The sequence below is a fragment of the Heterocephalus glaber genome, unplaced genomic scaffold (assembly GCF_053883595.1).
Source record: "Heterocephalus glaber isolate CG9 unplaced genomic scaffold, H.glaber_assembly_v1.0 deba00001472, whole genome shotgun sequence".
Taxonomy (NCBI): Eukaryota; Metazoa; Chordata; class Mammalia; order Rodentia; family Bathyergidae; genus Heterocephalus; species Heterocephalus glaber.
In genome coordinates, this window is record NW_028258315.1 from 73,545,386 (window position 1) to 73,563,422 (window position 18,037).

General features: G+C 39.4%; 1 protein-coding gene and 1 long non-coding RNA gene across 13 annotated transcripts in view; both read right to left on the reverse strand.

Moving 5' to 3' along the window:
• Positions 1-18,037, reverse strand: part of Rbms3 (RNA binding motif single stranded interacting protein 3) — a 1,369,918-nt gene that overhangs the window by 1,274,232 nt on the left and 77,649 nt on the right. The window lies entirely within an intron of this gene.
• Positions 1-18,037, reverse strand: part of LOC147826407 (uncharacterized) — a 55,247-nt gene that overhangs the window by 9,258 nt on the left and 27,952 nt on the right. Inside the window, exon 2 of the long non-coding RNA XR_015439170.1 lies at positions 14,850-16,740. This is a non-coding gene — a long non-coding RNA (uncharacterized LOC147826407). The remainder of the gene's footprint in view (positions 1-14,849; positions 16,741-18,037) is intronic.

The following is an 18,037-nucleotide window of genomic DNA, read 5'->3' on the forward strand; positions in this document are numbered from 1 at the left end:
TCCTTTCATGCTTTTTGCCTTTCTTCCTGCACTCATCTTGCCTCATTTGCTTTGATTCACAATTCTCCCATCATACTTGGAAATAAGATGTATAGATATATATAACTAGAGCATCAAAAACCAGACAACTGATTGGGGAGCCACCTGGGAAAAAGTATCAAGCTTCATACCCTAATAAACAGTCATTACTTAGATGTATTTTAGAGTAGGGTACAAAGTTGACACACAGGGAAAGTTTGGATAGAAAACTCTATTTCCTTTCTCATGTTTGAAAAATAAATTGGGCTTCTTCTCAGTTAGGGGCAGGGAGAAATTAATGTTTAAGTATAACACAGTCAATTCTTTTGTCATTACAATAAGCCCACATAGGGGGTCTCTGAGAGGCTTAGCCCACTCTTCCCTCTTGCAACTATCTTTGATAGGACTTTTTCACTTGCTAATATCAAAAATCCAACACAAACTGACTTGCTCAAATAAAGTGAATGTATTGGCTTATGTAAGTACGGAACGGAAAAGGTAGGGCAATATCCAAGCTCTCAATCAACATTGCTATATGAAATCAATCCCATTTTCAACTCCAACCAATCTCCCTCTCTTTCTGCCCTTCTCTTTTCTCCTTTCCTCACTTCTGCTTTGCTCTGTGTGGGATTCTCTCTTAAGGAGCTCTTTCTATGGAATGACAAAGATGCCTGTACTTTTATTCAATATCTGTGGTCCAATAACTCCAACAAAAGTCTTGAAGATTCTTCCTACAGGCCTGACCTTTGTCAAGTGACTATACCAACATGACTCCTCGGCCAGAAATCTGCTCTGCCCATACTAGTGAGGTCTGGTGCACACACCCTTCCCTGGAACCAAGCTAAGAGAGTCGCCGTGAGCTGTGAGGGGTCTGAGATTCTACAGTATCCCAAGTGTACTAAGCAAGCCTGCCACAGTATCATACATGGCCAGACTTCTGTGGGAGAGAGCAGAACCAGATCACTCATGCCAAAGCAGGCACCATGTGCAGTGGCATCCCTTATTCCTCAAGTCCCTTGAGGAAAATGCAGAGTGGCCCAGGTAGGTACTACACACACAGGGTTGATGTGGATCACAGCTGAGGATTCTGAGTTTAAAACACTCCGATCCCAGAAGGGGGCTGCTAGCAAACTTGTCTTCCCTTCACCCTGGAAGAGGAGTTTATCTTTAACAAACTTACCCATGACTGACGAAAGATCTTATCTCTACCACCCAACGCTGTTTTTTCCGAACAAAAATTGATACAAGATGTACAGAAACAGGACCCCTTAAAATGATTTTTCAATGAGCTGGGTATGGTGGTGCACAACTACCTATGATCTCAGTACTCTGGGGGCCTGAGGTGTGAGGATCACAGTTAAAGCTCAGCCTCGGCAACTCAGGAACTTTACAAAACCCTGTCTCAGAAACAAAATTCAAAAGATTTGAGGATGCAGTTCAATGTGAAGCCCCTGGGTCAAATTCTCAGTACCTGAGAAAACATTGTCTTCAAACAGTAACACTTGAACCATGAGATGGTAGGGCTGGGGATTCACCCTCATGGGAAACTGTGTTCTGATGCCAGAAAGGAAACCCTGAACAGCCAAAAGGAAGTAACTGCCCTCTGTGATTTATGGTATTTTCCTAATTCCAGGTGCATAAAATCTCTGGCTTTCCAACTTAGTTTTGCCTGCTAAAAGTCCCTAACACTGTATTTGTACCAGAGTGAAGTGTGTCAAAGCCCAGTTCAGACAGTTACCACCTGGAAACTTGCTTCCATGCAACACATTTCTTTGAAAAAAAACCCAAATCTATGAAGTACAAACATTCATTCTGGGACCATCTTTTTGCCTTAACCATGAGTAGTGAAGACCATGAATTCCTGTATCAACTTCCCAGCCACTTGCAATAAGGTATGCACAGTTGACAGTTGTCCACCTGTATGATTACTTGTTCACTTCAAGCTTACACAACTGAAAATTAAAAATTTGGATTTAACTCATAGTCAGGGAAGTTAGGGCTATGCCAGAGTAGATAAGTAGAAAGAAGCCAGGGGTTTCAAATTTGCTTTGAACCTACCTGTAACTGTTATAAATCTACCTGCCTATGAACTCTGAGGAATGCTTGCGTTCTTGGAAATGAGTTCCAAGGATGAAATCTAGGGAGAGAAGGTAGCCAGAAAAAATACAAAGTTATGGAATACAAGAGGGAGCAAATTTTCCCCAGGGAAATAGGTCATGTGAAAGGAAAACCCCAAAAAGGAAGAATTTGAAATTCTACCAAACTACCTCTCAAAGAATTCTGTTATTTTGAACCAAGAGCATGTTTCCCCAAACCTTGACCTTATTGTGAATAAAAAGCACTACATTTCAAAGATACATAGTTCAGTTCTTTGAGTTACAGACTTGGTTTTAACTTCAGAATCAGATTTCCAGAGAAAGGAGTTTAAAGTAAGACACGATGTTTTAAACTGATCTGACCAAGCAAGGTACTGTGTGTCTTGGAAGAGGGGTAATGTTGGTTGCACCAGGAAATTCTAGAATGTTGCCCTAAAATTTTAAAATCAGATTTTGGATATGTTCATTGGCAAATGAAGCAGTGCTCATAGCTAGAGTCAACTGCGAGGTAGCAAGCATACTTTTCTTCCTCTTTAAGCTTTTTCTAGAGCCCTATCTGTCTGTAACATAGGAAATACATGCCATATATTTGTCTTATATATTTTTCTGCCTCTCCCATTCCTGACATTGCCCTCCTAAAATTGTGATAACTTTCTGAGTAATAAGAATGTTAGGAACATCTTTAATTATCACACTTGGGCTTAGTCCTTAGAATAAGGACTCGCCACTGTGATAAGTACATAACTGCATGTTAACGGGATGACTGGTAGGGCCCTAGATAGCTTCTGGATGAGAATTGTTCATCAGAAATTCCAAGACAAGATTAGAGAATTGGAACTTTCAGCCCCATCCCTGATCTCCAGGGAGGGTGGAAAGGAGCTAGAGGTTGAGTTGGTCTCCAATTACCAATGATTTAATCAGTCATGCTTGTACAATGGGACCTCCATAAAAACCCTAAATGAAGGAATCTGAAAAGCTTTAAGGCTGAATATATTCACATGCCAGGAAAGCAGTATTTCCCAAAATTCCATGGTAACAAAAGCCCCTGCACTTGGGACCCTTTCAGATCTTACCCTACGAAGCTCTTCATTTGGCTGTACATTTATATCCTTCATGATAAAGAAGCAAACATAAGTAAAATGCTTTCCTGAGTTCTGTGAGCCATTCTAGCAAATAACTGGATTTAAGCAAGGAATCATGGGAACCTCCAATCTGTAACCAAGTCAAACACAATGGGGGTAATCTGGTGGTCCACTGCTTGTGATCGGTGCCTGAAGTGAGAGGCAGTCTTGCACAGCTGAGCCCTTAATCTGTGGAGACTACATTAATTTTGGATAGATACTGTCAAAATTTAATTGTAGGACAACCTGTTGGTTCCAAAGAAACCTAGAGAATTACAATAGCTGGAAAACCACACATTTGGTGCCAGAAGTATTGTGAATAGAGGGACAGATTTCCTTTACTGTCTATCCACCTATCCAAGCTCTTTCACTGAACAAATGTGTCAGGCGCTACTATGCATGAAATATTTAGCAGTGACCAAAATATATATGGCCCCCTTCTTTAGGGAGTTTATAATTTCTGAAGATATACAGTTATTCATAAAGTCAAAACACAAATGAATATCAGGAAACATTATGCTAAAGTCTACAAAGGAGAAAAGTGAGTAAGTGGGGTTATATCCTTTGCTTGTGTGGATAAAAATGACATCTCTGAAGAAAGCAACAGTGTTGCTAAAAAGGAAAGAATGTGCAGATACTACTAGATACAATAAAAGGAGAAGAAAAGGTTTCTCTTAAAAGCAAAGAGTAGAAAGAGCAGATGTGCCCAGGTCCAGACTGGAGGCAGGTGAGACAGGTTCAGAAGATGAGGCAGGTAAGGTTGAGAAGCTAGGCACTGTCAAACCGTGTGGCTGTGTGAGCCAGGACACAAGTCCTCACAAACTAGGGTAAGGATCTGGGAAGGTATGGGCGGGGTGTGATGAATTCTGATTTATATTTTTAACATATCATTTAGCTTCTGCACAGGTAATGATATTGGGGACCAAGAAAGGAGGTAAGGAGACTAGAGCAGAGATTATCAATCTAAGGCCAAAGTACCAATGGCATCAACATCAAGGGGGAACTAGTTAGAAAAGCAGATTTGACGGAGGGAGCCCAGATCTACTGAATCAGGAACTCTGGGGTTGATGCCCAGTAATCTGTATCTCAACAAGTCCCCTGAGTGGCTCTAATGCACATCAAACTCTGAAAAGCTACCAGTGTAGGGAATTAGCACAAACTTTTGGCATAAAACTATGATGTCTTAGAAGAGTACAGGAGTAGGAGAGATGAGAGTCACTCATCTATGAACATTCATCTATGAAAAATGAGTAAGTGTTCCTTGCAAACCTGGCAGAGGTGAGTAAATGGCTTCCTGAAGCCATTAGAATGATAATTAAGCCATCAAGTCTTACAGGAGAAAAGACAATACTGGCCTTCAATAACTTGGTTTACCTTCTTGAGGCTTCGTCACCCCTAACAACCTCAGCACTTCAGTTTCCTTAAAGAGGGCTGCATCCAAGAGCTAAGATTTGAAACATAATTATATTCAATACTATTCAACAAGTCTTTATTGAAGAGCTGCTGGATGCAGAGTGAGTAACAGAGGCCTGTAAGAACAGCAAGAAGTCTTTATAAATAATTCCCTCCAGGCAGGCCTAGAAAATAATAATAAGGAGGTACAGAAATTCAAGAAGGCGGCAGTTATTGCACAGAACCTGCTATAAAAAGCAGAGTAGCCAAAGAGAGGGGGAAATTGCCCACTTGTTCCTTAAGCTGAATGTCATATTCTGCTGATATGCTTGTTCTTTTTCAGGTCCTTCAGATCTACCCTTCCCCAAACACACATAGGCATGCATACACACACACCCTTCTGGCTACCCTCAGCCCTTCTTGCATACACACATTGCATTCTGGTGGAGAGAAGAAAAAGGAAGAAAATGTTAAGTGGTATTCCTCTGCAGCCAAAATGGAAACTATTTCAATTAATCCTCACTCAAGGAATAAGAGCCACTAATTTTGTGGACATAGTCTCTTCTGAAATTTCTACTTTTAGGAGAACTAAACTCCTCAAGACAGAACTTCTTTTTCCTAAATTCCATATATAGTCATTCCCAATATTAGGTTTGTGGGAAGGATATCAAAGATCATCCAATCTGACCTGAAAGAATAGAAGATGATCAGGGAGGTTGAGGGACCTGCCTAATGCCTCACCACCCACAACAGACCTGAAATCAAAGCTTGTCTGTCTCTTTTTATCTTTTTATCTTTCTCACACCTCTTCCAGAGTCATTATACAGGAAAGGGTCTCATTTATATAAAATGTATGTGCATAACTGTCATTGGATGGCTGTGCAGTAGCACAGTGTAGAGTATCCAGCTTAACTGAGAGGCAGGCTGCTGCTCTTAACTCCACGCCCTGCATATCCTGGCAAACACCACTTTGCGTGCTAAGCCACCACAGCAAAGTGGTGTCTAAGATGTGCTTGCCTGGTATGAAGATGGTCAACACAGGGATTCGCAATGTCTCTGAGCGCAGAAGAGTGAGAGAGGAACCAGGAGAAGCCTCTTCCTTGGAAACATCAATTAGGAAATCTAAATTGCTGGAGTGAAGCAAACATCTTACTTCAAATAGAATGGAGCAGAGAAAAAAAAAACATCACAAACATCAAGAAGCAGTAGCTCCAATAACATCTTCATACAAAAAGAAACCCCAAATCATAACAAGTACATCAGTCAATTTTTTTAATCTTTGTCTTCTTTTAATTTAATTTTTTCAAAGTAAAGAATCTTTGAGCAGAGCAGGTATTTTGATGGGGCCTAATGATTTGTACAATTTGGCTTCCTAAAGTTTATTTATTCTAGTCATTCTCTTTTATTTGTTCTTACAGATCAATATCTGCCTTCAGTTGCTCCCCCACAATTTAGCAGTCTGAAAGAAATGAGTTTCTGCAGGAAAAGTGTGACATACTGGTGGGGCCTGGGTTGGGGCCCCTGCAGCAGATCCAAGTTTGGGGATAACTTCCTGGGAAGCACTGATTCCAGCACAGCTGCTGGGTGTAAGATCAAATATTTACTTGGGGGAAATATAATCAGTTTTTAATTAAGAAAGCTTAGATATGAATAAAATCACAGGAAGAAAGACAATTATGCTTTCTATTCAGTCCTTAAGCAGTCTTGAGCTGAAAACTGCTATCTGTAAACACTGGGTGCTCCCATCCACTCAGCTATGTAGAATGAGACATTCTGAGAAGCCAGATGAGACACAGTGGCTAAGACATGGCTCTGGGAACTTTGTGCAGAGGGATCTCTTCAACAGACATCTTGGTAGTGCTTGCTTTGCCTAAAGAGGCAAAAAGGAACCCAGTGAGAGAGAAATTAAGAAATAGAGGCCCATGGGTAGAAAAAAAGAGACAGATACTGAAAAGGAGAGGTAAATGTGTCCATGCAGAGAGCAGCATGCATGCACACTCACACATACACACCCAAGCTGCCTCACTGTTCTTAGCGTATAGGCCTTCACCTTTCACTACCACCTCTGGGTTTCCTGTCCTTGGAATTCTAGAAATCCACCGTGTCCTTAAAAACTAGCCTCTCGGGGTCAAGACACACTAAAGAGAATGAGCTCTTGTCCTGATTATATTTGGGCTCTACTTTCAGAATTTTCTCACTTACATAACTATACTAATCTACACTATAGTGTGGCAGTTAAGCCTAATTGTCAATTTGATTGGCTTGTAAGCTGCCTAGGAGATAAACAAAGCACACTTTTGGTATGTCTGGGTGGGTCACAGGGGTGTGATCTTTGGGTTTATATCTGGTCCCTGGTCCCTGCCTCTCTGGCACTGTTCCCATGCTCTGCCTCTTGCTGCCATGAACTGAGCAGCTTTGCTCCACCAAGCCATTCTGCTATGATGTTCTGCACTGGATCCAGCTGACCCTGGGCTGAAATGTCTGAAACCATGAGCCAAATAATTTCTTCTCCTTTAAGTTGTGGGGATCAGGTAGTTTTATACCAACAATGAAAAAGCTGACTAAGACATATAGCATAAATGATCATGATTTGACTCAAATATTAAATTCACAATTTAAGCAAATACAGTAAAAAAAAAAAAAAAACACCTTTCCTGCTCCAATCCATTGATGTTTCTCCACTGTTCTGAAGATACAGGTTAATTTCTCTAACATATTTAGCTAAGTGTTACAGGTCCCACCTCTGTTGCCATTTCTAGGGTCTGTGCTCACCTCATTCCATGTCAAACCCTATGCCAGTCAGAACTATGAATACCTATCAGCAATTGAGCCCACCAGGGACCCATCTCTTTTCCGAGCCTCCCATAAAGCTCCATGCCTTGCTCAGATCTCACGCTACGCTTTCCCAAGGTTCACTCACCGACACAATCCCTGACTCTCAGTATTTATAAAAAAGCCTTCTCTAAACCCCTTCCTTACCTCTAGTTTAGCTGCTTTTCTATAACCTCACAGGATAATATAGCTGCCCCAATGACAGGGTCTGTAGCCATACTGTGACTGCCACTTTACCTTTCTCTCCCTGCCATGAGAACCCAAGGTGTATCTTTCATGTTCACTACTATATGTCTGACCTCAACATTAAGGACAATGATTAAAGAGTATGAATTTAGGGTCATGAAAGCTAAACAATTCTTTGCTTCTTTTTGAACACAGGAAGAAGAAATTTTTACTAAGAAATATCACTAATAGATAACCAGGATTTAAAGAATTGTGTACTGCCACTTTTCCTTATGAAGTTCCACAGCAATAAACATCCAGACATCATGGAAAGTGCTTCAGCTCTCTGCCAAATGTGGGATTTTAAGAGTGAAAACTGCTTGAGACCAGCGTGGTGTGCTTGGCAATGGAGGTGGACAGGAAGTGATTTTGCCCTCAGTTTTCAGCCAAGCCACTGCATAGACAATCAGCCTTTGTCAGAGGTGGGTTACCTGGGAAACAGGATCCAATATTGTGAGACTTGTGTGTGAGAGTTTTATTGGGAGTGCTTTGGGGATCACCACAGGAGGAAAGGGAAGCAACAAGACTAGGCCGGATCAATGCTTCCAGGAAGGGAAGACACAGGTGTAGGCCAAGGGAGGAGCTGAAGTATGCTGCACTCTAACAAGGGCTTTCTGCCCCATGGCTGTTCTGGGACTTGGAGGCCCTTTAGAGTTATCCTGAATTGAACCAAGGGACTGGGCATTTGAGTTCTAGATGATGGGAAGGCACTCTGTGAAAGAGGAGAGAGGAGAGTGTGGGGAGTAGGGGGAGTAAAATAGAGTCGAGATGCGATATGTAGTATATGCATCAAACCCCTAAACTGAATGTAATCACTATGTATCAGAAGCATGTACTGTACTAATAAAAATATCTATAGAAATAAAAAGTATTGGATTTTGTCTTCCCCTTCCTTCCTTGGAGGAACCGTGACCTTAGGCAAAGTGATTTCCAAAGGCAGTGAACAATTAAGATGAGAGAATGAGAGTGGGAACTGTGGATGGTCCACCTTGGCTGCACCTTGGGCCCTGCAGCAGCCATCTGAGCTACAGCTCAACACCCAGCATCATATTTCAGGGAGATTCTTTCTCCTTGTGAGTACTCATGGACCTAAGGTGCTTATCGATTGCAACTTTCCTTCAACCAACTGGCAATAAAATGAGATAGATCTCTCCCCCAACATTCTTACTGGAGAGTGTCTACAGAGATGGCATGCTGTTTATTCATTTTCAAACACAAACACAGCTCCATCAAGGAATATTTTGGATTATAGGTATACAGCCTTGGCCAGGTTGAGTGAGGACTTGTGCAAAGACAGAAAAGTTTAAGTCACCCAAATTACAAACAGTGAACACTAGCTATGCTTTATTCATTCCACAATTTCCATAGGCTTCCAATGAGAAGGGCACTGAATCCAAATTAATCTGGATGAATCACTAAATTCCAGGCCTTCAAAAGGAATTTTCCTGAGGACCTATGATAGACTACATATGAACTCCATGTTTTAGCTGAGGCGAATGAAGTCTTGTGCAAAATTCTAGTGCTCACACTTTTATTCTACAAGAGTGAAGGTTTGAGTTCTAGCATATGCCAAGTTAGTCTTTTACAGGATAAATTAATAAAGATGACCTTGGGTTTGGGAATTAAAATGAGAGAGAAGGAATGGTAGGAAAGGAAGAGGGGTATTGCAGGGAGCCTTGGGTGAGCTAAGAGAAGATAAATAGGAGCTTTAGTACTGCATTTTGGCCATTTCTGACCCAAGGAAGAAAGCTGAGAGGCATCTAAGAGGGGCTGTCAGGAAGTGGGTTCCAGGAAGGCAGAAATCAATAATTCTGAGCCATAAAGTCAGAAAGATATCGAACATTTGGATAGTAAAGCAGACCAGGAAGAAAATAATCTCGTGGTATGCCAGTATCTGCAAAAATACACAAAAAAGCATATATCTGCTTGCTACTACCAGTCTGAAGGGATATCCTGGGACTGCCTTGCTATGCATTAAAGTATACACTCTCATTCATATTGTTCTCATTGGCAGTGCTGTTTTCAGTTATTTTAGTGAGACTAAAATTTTAAAAGCTTTGATGGGCTCATTTGGGATTTCTATTGCCCACTTTTATTTTAAAATGATGCCCTTGGCTGTGAATTCTCCTACTTAGAGGGTTTTTAACACCTAATTTTTGTGGTGATAGGAGCTATTTTGTGTGCATACATTTTACTAATGGACATAAACACTATTCAACTGTAGCTTACCAATCTCCCTCATATGCATGTTTATACAGAAACCAGAAACTTGATAGTGTGAATTACAGGGGCAAGAAGGATGGTAATCTTAGCTCTGTCATTTACTTGCCTTGAGACCTGGCAAAGTTCCCTTCACTACAGGAAGACAAGCTTTCTTATCCCTTAAATAACACAGAAATAAATATTTTAAAAGCCCTGTCCATTTTGCAAGGATTTCTGAGACATTCAAATGAGATTTTATACGTGAAAGGAGCTTATGAACTTTAAAATGCAATACAAACATAAGGAATTATTATAACATGTGTAGAGAATATAGGCTTCTATTATGGAAAGAAAGCACAGAAAATATACAATAAACTGGTGAAAAAATAGTTTAGATTTAAGTTCATTTACATCTGACCATTTTTCACCCTAGTAATAAAAGCTATTACAACATAAAACATAACAATAAATAAATTTGTTTGTGGTTACTGTAGAAATGCTTTCTCTTCTCTAGATAACATCATAAAATAGCTGTGTCTGGTGCAATTTTTTTAAAAAGTCAAATTTGCCAGGACACTCAATATGGACTGGAACTATTCTAAGAGTTTTATATATACTCGTGAAAATATATATATAAATATATATTAATCTCAATTAAAATTCAGTAAGGCAAATCCAGTTTGCAAAGAAGAAATGGCAGAGACTCAGAAAGGCTAAATAATTAGTTCCAGATCACATAGACAGGATGTGGCAGTGCCAAGAGTTGGACCCATCAGTCTGGCTCTCAACCCAGTACAGTGATATATTAGAATGAGAGAATATTAAACTTGAGAATTTACAACTATGGGAAGGTAGTAGGAAAAAAAAAACGTAAGGGAAAGGAATTTTTTAAATGTGACTGCACTTAATATTTTTATTTACCTTCTTCCAAGAGTATAAAATTATGAGACTTAAAAAAAAATGTCTAGCCTACCAATGGACTCACAGCCAGGACTCTCTTATGTTACAGGGTGAATCCATAATATTCTGAAAAATGTTCATGTGCTTGAAGGAAGGGCTTCTGGAACATGATTAGATCATGGGCTAACAAACCTTAGCAATGAATTTAACCCATTGATGAGCTCAAGGCTGAATGTGCTGCTAGGAAGTGGGCCATAGTTAGAGGAAATAGGTTACTGAGCTGTAACCCAGAAGGGAATAAGCTTGTCCCTAACCTCTTCTGTTTGTGCTCAGTCTTCCCAACCTTCCTGGTTGCTATGATGTGAGCAGCTTTCTCTGTCTCACCCTTCTACCATGTTTCTGCCTGGAAGCCAGCCAATCATGGACTAAAATCTCTAAAATCGTGAAAGAAAATAAATATTTTCTTCCTTAAGTTGTGTGTGTCAGATATGTTTCCCTACAACAGAATGATAACTAACACTTTATTTCTTATAAAAGGGACAGATTTGTTCTTAGTGTTTCTATTACCTGATCGCAGACTTACCTAATCTGATTCCTAATCATAATTAGCCATTCAATTTGAAACAGGGTAAATGAGAACCTTGATCTACCACAATAATTCCACTGGCATACACCAAGTTTTCGTAAAAGAAATGATCTTGGAATCTGGGTCATCTCCATCTTTCATCTTTTGAAACAAGAGAGATTGAATGCCCAAATGAGCTATGGAAATGGGCCAGGGCCTGTGTAAGAATTACCTTGTTCTCCCACAGGTCAGAGCACATCATCAGGCCATTCAAAACAGACAGCACAAACCAATGCTATAGAGCTTATATGACCACAGGAAAAAACCAGTCCTTTTGTGCCTTTTGGCTCCTAGCAGGAGTATTTTAATCAGTTTCTCTGACAGTTAAGCTTGATGGTCAACTTGATTGGTTTGAAAGATGCCTAGGAGAATAGCAAAGCACACTTCTGGGTTTGTCTGGTTGGGTCATGGAAGCATGACCATGGGTGCTACATCTAGTCCCTGGCTCCTTCCTCTCTGGTATTGTTCCTCTGTTCTGCTTCCTAGCCACTTTGAATTAAGACTCTTTGATCTGACATGCCCTTCTTCCATGATTTTTCTTCCTTGGAGCCAAACAACCATGCACTGAAGTCTCTAAACCATAAGCCAAATAAACCTTTCTTCTTTGAGTTGCAAGTGTCAGGTATTTGGTCCAGCAATGGGAAAGTTGACTAATATAGCCCCAAAGTGTGAGCCCGTTCTTTTTCTCTATGTGTCAGATACTGCTGGGACAAAGAATGCATATGACTCAGTTCGTGCCTGGAGGAATTCAGAGCACAGAACATAAATGTGGGTACACAAGTAGCCATCTATTACAAGTGTTAAAAGAGACAGGATGAGACAGTAACAGGAGCACTGAGGAAGAAACAAATAGAGGGAATGCGGAGTCGCACGGGATTTGGAACCCAGCCAGGCGTAGTGAGAAAGAGGAATGATCTCAAGGTTTCTAACTTTCAGATCAGCTCAGAAAATATAAAGACTAGTTCTGGAAACCTCTAAGTGAGTTCATTTCTTCAAGAGACCAAAGACAAGCCTCAAACTACTGTTAGTACCAACTTGTTGGCCACAGCAGGAATTGGCATACCTTGGGCTAATTTTAAGTTTTATCCTAATTAACTCCAGAAGTTATAAAGTAGGGGTTCATCTGTGGATGATGACACCCTTAACCTAGAGGAGGAGGAAAGGTTAGTGGTTAAAAGTACATAGGCTCCAGGTCAGGGATTTAGCTCAGTGGTTCCACCGCCTGCTTTGAAAGCACAAGGTCCCGAGTTCGATCCCTGGTACCAAAAAAAAAAAAAGTATATAGGATCTGGGATCAGACTACTGTAGAGGATAAATTAGTAACACATGACTTTGGTCACTTATTTTATCTAAGCCTCAGATTTTATTCAAGTATAAAATGAAAATAAAATAGTAACTCATAGAATTGCTCAAACACACACTTAGATTATTTGTGGCATGAAAAGAATGCTCATATCATGGGAGTGAGAATATAAACTGATTATACCATTTTAAAAAACTGTCAAAATCTACCAGTATTGAATGTATGTATGCATGTGCTATCACCGAGCAGTTTCATTTCTAGGAATATACCCAATAGAAACATGTACATATGAGTACTGAATAACATATTTGAGAATTTCATAATAGTCCTATTTTATAATAACAAAAACTGAAAATAACCCAAATTTCCAACAACAGAGAAAGGGATCCATAAAGTGTGTATTCATACAATGGAACACTGCACAGCAATAAGTAAACATGAGCAAACAACTGCACTCAAAAAAACAGATGAGTCTCCAAATGTAATGAGAAAATAAGCCAGACACAAAATAATGTATACTATGTGACTTCATTTAAATGACATTCAGAAATAGGCTAAACTAATAAATGTCATTAAAAGTGAGGATAATGATTATCATTGGATAGATGATTATTAACTGAAAAGGAACACTAAAAATGTTCCTAAAATGTGGGTAATGTTCTTTTATGATTTGAATCCTGCTTATCTGAAAGTACATACTTTGTAAGTTTTCTTAGCTTTTTTTAAAAGTTAAAAAAATATGTTAAAGTATTATCTTGCTTTTAAAGCTCTCCAAGCAGATCATGATTGATAACAAATGTTCCGATACACTAAGAATGAGAGCATCATGTGAATGAAGAAGAAGAGTACGAGGAGTCAAACAGAGGCGTAATCTAGGAGCAGTTAGGCTGGTAATGTACTCTGCCACTATGTTCAGATGGGGACATTCCTCACAGCTCAATAGACAATCACTAAAGCCGTGCCAAAGTACAAGGTATAACTCAGGAAACACATACAAGGTAGGTAGGGAGGGATCACTTGACAGAAAGACTTCCTAGGAGGAGAGAAGTAAAATAGGGCTATGTTTCAAAATCAGAAGGAAAAGAGACTCTCATGAAGTGTGGTGTCAAGAATTGTAAAGCTACATGAGACTGAGATAGGTGAAGACTATATAGAGCCTCACAGATTTGTCTGTGACCCCAGCTAAGGCAGACTCAGGGGAGTTAAATTTAGAATGCTACTTTAGAACATAAAAATAGTGATGTGAACTATTAGAGCAATAAAGAGAGGGAGAGAAGTATGTTACTATTTAGACAAAACAGGTGACAGTGATGTCTTCATCAATGTCTTTGTTAATATTTAAGACTTGAGGATTTTCTTGATAATTTGAGAGAACAGCAAAGAAAAGCAACAGAAAATACGGGAAAGATGAGGTAACTGACAGGATAATGTCCTTAGAGAGGAAAGACAATAGTGTTTCCATCTCCCAGCTGAAGCAGTTAGCCTTAAAGAGGAGGGTGGTGCACTGTATTAGCTTTCCTGTTGCTGGGACAAAATACTTGATACCTTCAACTTAAAGGAGGGTGCTTTGATTTGGACCACAGTTTCGGAGGTTTCTGGCCATGTTATCTTTCTCTAAGGCAGAAACATCATGACAGAAGGGTGTGGCAGAGGCAAAATGGTCAATTCAGGGCATGTGGGAAGCAGAGACCAAGGGAGGAGCCAGAGAAGAAGAGGCCAGGGAGCAGTCTCCAAGGGCACATCCTGGTGGCCCATCTATGCACACCGGAGAGAGTGCTTTACTAATCTCCTAGGCATCTCTCAAGCCAAACAAATTAACAATCAAGATTAAACATCACACCTCCTTCCTCTGAGACTGGAAGGAAAGAAGAAAGAATGGGTATGAATGTAGTATCCTCTGATTTTGATAACCGTGATGATAATGATGACAACATCAGCTAACCAGGATATATTCTTATGTTCTTTACATTGGATGTCATATTCATAGCATAACTCCTAGTGGATCATATTATCATTTTCATTCTACAGGTAAAGAAACTGAGTGCAACTAAGTTAAATAGCTTGCCCAAACTGGAAAATCCCAGAGCTTCACTACTCCACCCAACACTCTTCCTCATATTTTTTAGACCTCATACCTTTCTGGGTAGCAGTATGCTTAGGTACTCTTCCAATACACAAACCTGGGTACAGCAAATAAAGCATACTCTGGTCCACTTCTAATATGTCATGGAATCTTGTGTACATTACTGGTCATCTGTGAGCCTCAGTCTGTGATCTGTGGAATGAAAAACTAAGACTAGATGGATCTTCTCAGGTTGTTTTCACCCCCACCAGTCTTTGATCACTTTGAAAGGTATAAAAAGATTGTAATATCCAGCTGTAAAATCTTTCATAGTTCTTAAAGTGAAGAATGTGGCTCATAAAATCCATGAGTCAGTAAACTTTTCTTGTAAAAGGCAATATTGTAAATATTTTAGGCCTTTCAGATTATACAGTATCTGCCACAATTATTTAACTCTGCTATCATAGTGAAAGCATTCACAGATATATAGAAATGAGTGAATGTGGCTCTGTTCCAATAAAACTTAATTTACAAAAATAGGTCACATTTTAGCCATGGTTGTAGTTTACTAACTTCTACAACTTGAAAGCTATAGCCATTAATACCATATCTTTGTTGTAATATAGACTATGATCTTGGATAAATTAGTTACACCTTCCTCAAACCAGTGAGGTAGAGACCATAGTAAATAAGGATATTTACCTTGCTGTGACATCAGGAGGCAAAGACATAAAAGTGATAACAAAATACTGAAAACAGATTTAGGGATATCATACAGAATGGCTAGGCCAGCTGTTCTTTCTTTCCAGTGACTACTAAATAAGAAAATACAAGATTAAATAGCACCCAGAGTTGGGGAAGGGTGAGTTCACTAGCTGTGAAATATCATACTGCGCTCTAGTGTAAAGAAAGGGATTGGGCTTCCCTGGGTATCTTTAAGAACTGAACAGATAACGATGATATGTCAACAATCATCAGAAATATGTCCTAACATAGATTCACGGGAAAGAAGTGAATCGGAAATTCTATTTCTTTGACCTATGAATAGAAGGACCTTAGTTTCAGGGCATCATCCTGGATACTTGTTGGTTGCATACCAACTACCTATTCAGCTGTCTCTGACATTTCACATTTACATTTGAGATTCTGAGAAAGTTGAATCCAGAATCCTCCAGTGGTGAGTGTATGAGATAGCAAAAGCCTGCTCAGTGAACTGATGAGAAAACATTTCAGGCCCTTTTAAGGACTGAAAGAATAAGGGCATAGTCACCTTGACTGGATAGGGCCATGTGTGGGGAGGAACTGCTACAGCCCTTTGCTACCATGAAGGCAATCAGTCTCGAAATGATGGCAAAATACCAGAGAAGGCAGAGATAGAAGAAGCAGGAGCAATAAAGTCAGAGTCCTAGTGACTCTTGATCAAACAGTGTCTAATGTCAGTGTGCCCTGACTTTGGCTTTCTAAAATTGCATAAGCTGAAATATTTTCTTTGCAGTCATAAGCCAGTTTGAGTTGATTTTCTTGGTACTTTCAAAAGATTATATCCCAACTTATATATTCACAACTTGATTTCCACACATAGCCTGACTTGGAAAAGGAAATTAAATGAATGTTTAAAACACATTCTAACACATTCATACACTTCTAAAATATTTTCCCAAAATTCCTCTAAATTGCTTTGAAAGCACAGTAGTAAAATGATGACTTGACCATCACTATTGTTCCAACCTGTCAGTAATTCATTTCTTCCACAGCTTCCAAAAGCAAAAGACAGGCCAGCTTAAAGTCCCTCTGCCTTTTTAATCTGACCAGTGATCATAATTCAAAGTCCTGTCCTCATAAGAGAATTCCCTCTTGCAAATTATTTCTGTCTTTAAGTCTTTAAACTCTTACCTCAGATGGCCTCTGAGACATAGCTACAAAAATGAATCCATGGACACACTATTTCCAGCTTTCAGAGAATCCTATCCAAGGGAAGGAAACAAGATATTAGCAATCTTTATGTTTTAGGGCACAAAAAAAAGAGATTTCTGATTTATTTGGGAATGAGTGGAAAAGTCTGCAGAATGCTAAGCTACATTTTATTTATTCTTTCCATTCTATTTTGGGGCTTCTTTTCAGGAATTAAAGTGGCATGGGAAATTTTTAATGTTCAGTATATTGGTTACTTTACATCAACATGAAAACAGAGCAGGACAACCTATTGGCTGTCATAACATTTCTCTATTGCTAGCCAGCAGCAAAACAAAGATAATGCATTAACCAGCCTCTCTGATCCATTTATCTTCTCAAGATAGTCTGGATTGTTAGCCTGAATAGATGCATGGTTGTGAACATCCATCTTTTAAATGACATTGCAACAAGGCTACTTTAGACTCAAAGTCGGCTTCTTTCCTTCACTATTAATGAGTACAACTTTTCTGAATGGTATGTTCTTCTGCAAACTCAAATATAGATAGGACAGGCCCACTATAAATATATGTGATTCTCTATGTGCCCAGGATATAAAAGAAATCAAGTAGGCCAAATGGAAAGGAAACTTAAAAGCCAATGAAAAACAGACATGGGGGCATTAAAGGAATTGTATGAATCTTGTTTCTTATTTAAGTAACGTGTCTCATGAGATTTCTAAGCCTGCAAAAAAAACCTCCAAACATTAGAAAGAGAAAGCAAGCATTCTCCAAGCATGGAAAATTGTCTTAGGAACAATCCTAGGAACAATCTCAAAATCTGCCTCCAGCTTCTGCTTCTCTCTGTCCTGATTTGTTTATCTCTCTTTCCATTATACCAACCTTTCCCTGATCTCTTCTAAGACTTTTCCCTCATCTCTTCTAAAAGCTCATCTACAAATGACACTATTCTCTGATGCCCATGAAATCCCATTAGCATTATTCTTGCGTTGCTTCTTCCTTCCTATGGGAACACAGGAAAGTAAGGTAATAACCATTATTCTAAGCAAGAAAGGCCAAAGGCCAATCTGCATGCTTGCTTCGAAAGAGAAGAAATATTTTCAAATTCCTTCATTTAGGAATTATACCTGTTTTGTCTTTACTTCTTCCTGTATATATTAAAGAAAACCTTTTACAGTACCTTCATATCCCACTCTCTAAAAAAAAATCACAAAAGCACTTCATAGGTTGCAGTCACAATTGAATAAGATAAAGGTTAAAATTATGTACAAGTGGCCATACTTCTGACACCAAGAAAACTATAAAATGTCCAGGACAAGCCTTCTCCTTTGCTAACGAGAAGATTGGCTAA